The sequence below is a fragment of the Enhydra lutris genome, unplaced genomic scaffold (assembly GCF_002288905.1).
Source record: "Enhydra lutris kenyoni isolate GAN:26980312 unplaced genomic scaffold, ASM228890v2 scaffoldscaffold14, whole genome shotgun sequence".
In the NCBI taxonomy this organism is placed as follows: Eukaryota; Metazoa; Chordata; class Mammalia; order Carnivora; family Mustelidae; genus Enhydra; species Enhydra lutris.
The window spans coordinates 3094105-3102645 of NW_019154098.1; positions in this window are offsets into that span (position 1 = coordinate 3094105).

The following is an 8541-nucleotide window of genomic DNA, read 5'->3' on the forward strand; positions in this document are numbered from 1 at the left end:
GCGCCGGAGGGGCGCCGGGCCCCGTGGCACCGAGCTCGCGGCGCGGACAGCGGGGGCCGGGGACGCGCGGCTCCGGCGCCAGACCGAGCCCGGCGAGCCTGGAGCGCACTCAGTTTCGTTTTTCGGGTCGCCTGCGCTTCTGCGGCCCCTTCTCGGAGGGCGAGTCTGGAAAGGCTGAATTTCGGCCAATTCCCGTTGGTGGTTAGGACCGTGGACGCAGAGGGACGGGAAGCGGCACCTTAAAACCCTAAAACTGCGTGCGTCTCATTTTCATTCCAGACACGCCGGCTGCTTATTCAAGTGCTAATTGCCTTTTACAATTTACTAGAAGACGGTGAGGAGATGTGTTGATTCCCTTAGCACCCCGTCTTACTAGTCCGCTCTTTCTTTGGGAAAGTTCTAAAAAAACTTAAAGGAGTAACACATTTCCCCCTTGTTTTAAATGCGCTGTGGAAGGGCGTTTGAGGTGCTGGGCCAAGAAGATGGTCAAGTCGTGCTAAAGCTTTTTCCTTCTCCCACCAGGCACGTGGCTCCTAAATTTCCCGACGGGCCCTGCCACTTGGACGGGACATTGCCTGGCCCCCTCTTTGTCCGCCAGGCTCCAGCCGGCTACGGGCCCGCGGGCGCCGCGCTTGGTCCTGGCCCCAAGCTAGCTGTGCTCCCCTGCCTGGCCCTCCGCAGCCACAGGCTGTCCCAGACTTGCTGCGAGTCACGGGGTCTGGAAGCCCCTCTTGATCCGCTCAGGCCCCTTGACCTCGTCCCTCACAGCTGTCTGTTCACAGCGCTATGCCTTGTGAATTCTGAGTGTCTTTTTTTCTGACACTTAATTTGAAAGCTGCCCCAAGGCTGAGTGAGACCAACTTTTAAAGCCTTCCAGGCTCTCCGCAATTTGATTGAACAATGGGAGGTTACTCAGGTCTGGTGGGGAAGGGCCCTGGGCTCTACTGGCACAGTTCCGAGGGCCCATGTGGCTTCTGGAGACCCCGGGCAGGTGGTTTCCCTCCCCTCGCCAGCCCCATGAAATGGCAGGGTAGCCCCTCGCCTAGCTGAGTGGGGCTCTCCCCGGAGTCCCTGCCACAGAGCCCAGGAAGTGTTAAGCTGCTACAGCGTGGGGTTTTTTGTTTTTTTGTTTTTTCAGATCTTCAGTTTAAAATTTGAAGGCCCAGAAAAAGTAAAGAACCTTGAGGAAGGTCAAGCTTTTGTGTTGTGTCTTGAGTTAATCCATAGGATGATGGCTCCCTGAGTTGGTGATGTTCATTTTGGAGCCTCCCGCAGGTTAAGAACCCTGCCAAGGTCCAGTGACCAGTGAGCGTTAGGATGACCTGTTTGATCCCAGGGTGACTCCACACACTCTCCCTAAAGAGGTGGTTTTTAGTCCTTTTGACCTTGACCCCCAGTCAGAAGGACCTGTTACATCTAGACTGCTCTGGTGTGTGCGGTTGCTCCGGTATAATTGAAACGAGAGCTTTGGGACTTGCTGCTGACCCTGAACTGTGAGCTCCGCACCGGGGTGTTTTTCTCGCCTTTCGTTTTCCGAAACCTGTCGCCCTCTGGGTCTCCAGGCTCCTCTCTGGTCACTGTCACCTCTTGGAAGAATCTTGCTCTGTTGTGGGCCTCTGCATTGTGGCGTGGTGGGGAGAGGGCCTCGTGATTCGCAGATAAACCTGCCCTGGAGTTGGCCAGCTTTGGTTGAAAAAATAAATGGGTCTCGTTCTTAGCTAATGGCTTGATGGGAATGAGCCCAAATTTCAGGCCCTGTGAGTGTGCTGTGATTACAAGGCTGTGTGCATTCAGTTTTATTCTACACACTAAGGCTTGTAATTTGGCTTAAAAGGAACTTTCGGAGTGCTGTCTTCAATGAAACGGTTTTGAATGTTATATTTCTTAATTTAGACTAATGAAAAGATGTTCATTGGGGATTGTAGAAAAATCACAGATCGTTTTGCTACTCCCAAGTTTGATATGCTCATTAAGCAACTTACTAAGTAAGTTAATTCAAAAGGTAGAGTTCAAAATGCGTATATGTTGTGCCCACGATAAATGCTATTACCGTGGTGCCCTGAGGTTTGGTGTGTTACCACTCCTTAGTTTTTTAACTGTTTGTAAGAGTTAACGGTTCATGTGGGTTTTCCAGTGACCCTGAACCTTTCAAGATGACCAGATTAGTTTGTTGTTGATGTTGAACAACTCAAAGATCTTGAACTAAGTCTGCGGGACGCTAGTCTAAGAGGGCTGTTTCTTTGGTTTTATAGTCCTCAAGCTACTGTTTGTTACAGTGCTCAGGGCATTGCTACAAAGTAACTTTTGTGACCTAGAAGTCTTGTTTGAGAGGTGTCTACCCCAGCCGTGCCTGGGAGAATAACCAGTGCGGCTGGGCTCCTCCTGTGCCCGGCGCCTCTCCCCGCCCCCACTCTCAGTGACACTGTCCTTGTCCCTGGTGATGGTGCGCGTTTGCTATCCAGCGGATGTCCCTGTACCCCGGTCAGGCTGCCGCAGGCCGGACTGCACGGATCTGTTATAAACCTGGAAGAAATCTGTAAATAAGTATGCACAACACAGGAAAACAACACGGAAAAGCTTCAAGTCTTCAAACCTTTGGTGTTCAGAAGCAGAGTATCATTTCCCGTTACCTGTGAGTTTCAGTGTCCAAACTTGGAACAATGTCAGGCCGGTTTATTCTTTGTAATGAGTGTTCCCTGTTTCTGGTAAAATATGTTGTTGTTTCCCGAATCGTTACTGTGGATGTTCGCAATGTAACACTTGAGTTTTGTTTCGTTTTTAATAGTTTCTCTTGTGAAATAGTTTGAGCGCTGGTAAGACTCTCCCGTTTTTCTGTCACCAAGCCTCAGCGGCTGTCCGGACGATCTGGGCTGGCTTCAGATGTTTGCCCCTTTTCCCCTTTTGCTTTGTGAGTATACTTGAAGGCCAGTTCCAGTTCTGTCATTTCACCCCAAATACTTCATCCGGTGCCTGAAGAACAGGGTCCACCCAGACCCGTTTTCACAGTAGGCCGTAGTCAGGTTCCCCTGTTATCTCGGGAGCATGTTTACAGCGGGTGGTGTTGGGTCGTGGGTTTTAATAGAAGTTGACACATAAATTTGGTTTGGTGTCTTTTGGGGCCCTTTAATCTGGACTCTAACGCCAGCACCCCTCCCCCGCCAGTCCCCCTGCTGTGGTCTTGCTGGAGACACTTAGTCTGTAAAAGCCCCCCTCCCCTGTTTTCTGAAAAGAACCCTGTTCTTCAGGATCCCTCTGTTTTGCTGAGTAAGGCTGGTTGGAGACCCATTTGCCTGTGGTTTTAATTCTGATACATCTATCTTAAGCAGTGTTTGTCGACAGACCCCTTTGCATCTGGAATCTTCTGTGGCAGGAGAATCCTGTCTGCCTTGGTGCTCCGAGCGGAAGGCGTGTTTCGGGATGTATAGAAAACATGGGTGGTACTTGGGAGGCGTGTGCGTTTGTCTCTGCGTTTTTAGAGAAGATGGGGATGTCTCTTCCCCAGGTGTGGGGGGACTCTGCCGGGTAAGGTGGGGGAGACGGACTCTCCTCAGTCACCTCTGTCCATGCTTGTTCCTGACTGTTTCCCTACACTTCACCGGCTCTCCCCCTAACTTTGTCACCTCGTTCTCTGTGGGTGACCCCGAGTGTGGCGCCATGGCCGTGGGCATGCTAGCCAGTTAAAATACCACTAAGTTACACTCTTCTAATTTTTTTTCCTTGCTTTTCTGAAAGTTTAAAAACCTGAAACCACTGATTCGTCTCTGGGTGCTTACTCTTCGTGACCAAACACCTATACCGTCCTGATTTATCTTTCAACGGAGCTGTACCCTAGGTGACCAGTTTATTGTCTACGCTGGAAACTCTTCAAGTGAACGGGGGGGGGGGGGTCCTAATTACTCCCCTGAGACAACAGGCACACACCAGGGCTGGGCGCACACGATGGATGTCTCCCTGCCTCAGAGCGTTTCTTACATCTTGGGCTTGTAGATTGGCTCACAAATGAAGGGCTTAAACATTTTATTTATTTTAAAGATCTACACGCAACGTGGGTCTCGAACTCATGACTCTGAGATCAAGAGTCCACAGGCTCCACCAGCTGAGCCAGCCAGGTGCCCCTGGGCTCACTCATTTTAAGACTTGTTTCACTCTTCAGTGGCTTTGCTCTTACTGAAATCCTCAGGTCTGAAGGATGCAAGCCTGGTCTTTTTTTTTTTTTTTTTTAATTTATTTGACAGGGAGAGATCACAGGATGGCAGAGCAACAGGTAGAGAGGGGGGTGAAGCAGACTCCCTGCTGAGCAGAGAGCCCGATGCGGGGCTCAATCCCAGAACCATGGGATCATGACCTGAGCTGAAGGCAGAGGCTTAACCCACTGAGCCACCCAGGTGCCTCGCAAGCCTGGTCTTTAAGAGACGCCCCTGATTTTCCTCCGTGGCTAGCTGCAGACTGGAGGCAGGCCCCGCCCCCCAACTTAGAAAACCCCACTTTTTAAAAAAATATTTTATTTATTTATTTGACAGTCAGAGATCACAAGTAGGCAGAGAGAGAGGAGGAAGCAGGCTCCCCGCTGAGCAGAGAGCCCGATGCGGGGCTCGATCCCAGGACCCTGGGATCATGACCTGAGCCGAAGGCAGAGGCTTTAACCCACTGAGCCACCCAGGCGCCCCAGAAAACCCCACTTTTAATCTTCCTCTTCTCTCTAGTCACAGCTAAAGCAGTGGACAGATGGGGGTTGTCATCAGCGCCAGTCCTGTGGCGTCCAGAGTCTCCGTTCCCTCATCTGTGAGCGGGAAGCTGGGTCTGGCTGGCTTTGGTCCCCTCTGCTGACCTCTGACAGGTCAGAGGCTGGGCTGAGGAAGGAGCCAGGGATCCTGGGAACCCTGGGCGTGAGGGCCCTGGAGGCCACACGCTGTGATAAGGAAGGTGGGTCCGGCAACCAGAAGGTCCCATCCGCTTTGCTGATTCTGACAGCTTCGTAAGGGAAGAGGGAGGCTCTGGGGGTGCCCGGGGGGCTCTGGCGGTTGAGCGTTTGACTCTTGATTTTGGCTCAGGTCCTGAGCTCAGGGTCGTGGGACTGGGCTCCACGCTCAGCGGGGAGTCTGCTTCTGTCCTTCTCCCTCTGCCCCCACCCGCCTCCCCCCCAACCCCTGCTCATGTGATTACACTGTCTCGGGCGCTCGCTCTCTCTCTCTCTCTCTCTGTAAGATAAATAAATAAATCTTAAAAAATGGAGAAGAGGGGTCTTGGCAGTAGTTTGGGGGGTGGTATGTGGAAGTGGGAAGGGGGAATTGTAGGCAGGTTGTCAGGTCCTGAGACGGTGGGGGCCCCCTCTGGGTGGGATGGCTGGGGGTGGAGTGATGGGCAGGACCCCCTCGGGTGCCCCCAGGCATAAGCTGGGGCCCAGGGTTGGGTCTTGGCGTCCGTCCTCAGTAGGTAGGTTCCACTTCCTTAGTGACGTCTGCTGATGTCTGGGCCCCGAACTGCCTGTTCCTTGCTTGGGGACCACAGCCAGCTGTCATTTTTCTAAGCCTCCGTTTTCCTACCTGGAAAGTGAGACTCATCGCACGGCCCTCAGGGTTGTTGAGAGGACAAGGTGGGATGTGCTGGGGACCCCTGGGCTGGATCTTCGCTCTCAAGGGGAGGGGGCGGTGGGTTTGTCTGGTGGTCTGGCCCGGCCCTCTCGCAGTGCAGGGAGTTCTGAAAGCGTGAATGGGCGCTCAGCACAGAGCCCGCCCAGAGGTGGCACCCCCAGATGGTGGGTGGGGAGCTGGCCGGATCCTCGTCTTTGTGACCACATTTGCGACCGCTTGGACAAGCTCCCTAGAGGACATCACTCCATCTTGCTTTGTAATGGGTAGGTGGTGACAGCTTCAGGGAAAGTATGAGACGATAGACTGGCAGGCTGGGGGAGGAGAGGCCCGTGGGGCAGGTGGACATGTTGAGACTGAGGTGGGCTCTGGGGAGGGGGCTGGAGGGGCTCAGGGAGGTGGAGGACAGGGCTGAGGGCCGAGCAGGGGCGGCTGAGTGGGCTCGCAGCGGGGGCTCTGTGAGTGGGACCTGCGGGCTGTGGGGGAGTGAGCCCCGCTTCTTCAGTCTAAACAGCTCGTCCAGGAATCACCCGAAGATCCTGGAAATTAAATTTTGCAAACGTCCCAGGTGATTGCCGTGTTCTGTGCGGTTTGAGGCCCACTGGTGGGAGAAACGAGAGCAGGGGCGCCGGCCCTGGGGCCGTGTTTCTGGGAGGTGGAAGTGTGGAGGCTCCAAAGTGGGCTTTACGACGACTGGAACGAGTCTGGCTTCCCCGGCTGTGGTTCCCTTTCCTGATAACGCTGCCGGGTCGGCCCAACGCGCCCCCCTTCCTCGGCCGCCTGCTCTCGCCGCACGGGTCCGTGTTGCTTTGAATGCGGCCTAGCACACCTTCCCTTAGAACTACGGCGGAAGACTTGGAAGGGTGACTTCTGGGGGCTTCGGTAAGTTCCCAGTGAAAACTGTTCTGTTTCCGGCGTTAAGAACCCGTAGCAACAAACCCAGAACTATAGGGAGCCTTAAAGCCAGCCAGACTGCGGGATCAAGGCGGTTCCTGCCCCGAGTCTCTTTCATTGTAACTTAAACCCCTCTCGAGGGTCGCCCGGGGCAGTCACCCGAGGGCCCCCGTTTGGGTAGTTTTTCAAGTTATTCTGGGTATTTTGGCTCTGAGCTCTGGTACTTAAGAGTTGGCACATAAAAGGCCAGAATGCTGGGGTTCATAGGTCAGACTCATTTCAGAAGCTTGTCAGCTTTGACCCAAAGCAGAATCCTACAACCGTTGGGAGGTTTTCCGTACAATGTCTTGCTCATTGGTCCGTGGGGCAGCTTGAGCCCAGCGGGCCCGTCCGCGGGGTGGAGGACTGCGTGGGGGTGCTCCACGAGCTCGATAGTGGGGGCCCCTCAGGTCGGTCTTGAACCACGCTCACGCAGGGTGCACTGGTGGGGGGGCATCTGACACAACTGGGGGGCTGCCCCCGGGTCTCTCCGTCACAGGCGGTGACCGGCCCTCCTGTCCCGAGGGCACTTGCATTCGTGTCCTTGGCCCCGTCCTCCTTGGAGCAGGGTCCTGGCCACATGCAGGGGGCTGGGCAGGATGTGAGAAGGCCGGGGCTCCAGCAGCATTGACTCCCTGGTCCTCACGGCTAGTGGGCCAGACCATGTGTGTCCCTTTGTAGAAACAAAGGACTCGATAGAGAAATACTAGCCCTCGGCTGGGAGAAAGCCAAGGGTGTGCGGAGATGGAGATGGTGAGGGCTCTGGGCAGAGGCTGGGGCCAAGGTGCCTGCAGACCCTGGGGGTCGTTAGGTGTTCCCGGGGCATCCCCCACCTCCCCCGCTGCCACAACAAACCCGGGGCAGGGGCTGCACGCCGGGCCACCCACGCTCACATCCTGGCTGAACCCTTAGTGTCGTCCTTGTCCGGAGGGCGAGCACCTGGCGGTAGAGGGGCCTTGGTTGGACCAGAGAAGGCGGGCGATGGCAGCAGCTTGCCCTGCACTCGGGACCCGGACAGCGCCTCCTAATTTTTACTGTTCGGCCGTGTCCGTGTGTCCTTGCTGTCCGCCTCACCACAGCCCGTTTGGGTGCGGACGTAAGCTCCCAGGTGCCCCTCCTCTCCGTGGCTGACCTCTGGGTCTTGTCTTTGCAAGCGGTGAGGGACAGGAAAACATTTCAGAACCACGTCCCTGGTAAACACCCTCTGCCGGGTGCCTTGTGTCCGTGGCTGCCTCCTGGGGCTCAATACCAGGGAGATGGCAGATCGGCCTTGGGGCTCCGAGCTAGTGCTCCCACCAGCGTCTCTCAGAAGGGCCCCATGGCTAACGCCGTGTGGCGGCGCAGCCGGCTCACTGGGACTCACCATGCTCGGGGACCCGGCTGGCAGGGTCGCATGGGCAGGAGTGACGCTGAAGGAGCACCAGGCTCGGTCTCCATGCGACGTGCCCACTCACGGCTGGTTGGAACCCTACACCGGGTTCTGCTCGTCATTCCTATGTGGCGACCCTAGAGTGGCCCTGTCAGGGACGGGGGCCCCGGTGCGGGGGGACGCTGCTGGGAGACTTTGCCCTTAACATGGTGGTGACATGCTCAAGCACGTGGCTCACCGCGAGAATGTCGAGTTAGACACGGAAGGTGTCTCAGAGCCACGGGGACTGGAGATGACAACCTAACCTCGAGCTGTGGGCAGGGAAGGTTCGAGGATGGACAGTCGAGCTCGTGTGAGGGGAGACGGACGGTCAAAGCGGGACTGGCTCTGGGCAGGTGGCCGTGCGGGGCTGGGGTACAGGCTGTAGGAAGGCCCGCCAGCAGGGTGGGGGCGGGGCATGGGGCGGGTTGGGGGAAGGGGGAGGGGCAGGTGCCTGCCGGCTGAGGGTGGGGAAGTCGTGGGAGAAGGACTTCATGCCCAGGAGGGACGAGCTGGGCAGAGATGTCAGCTGAGTTTTCTGACGCGCTGCTGTGTTAGGAACAGAGTGGGGAGGGGGGGTGTGGCAGGGAGTCTGCCTGGAGGAGGCCACTG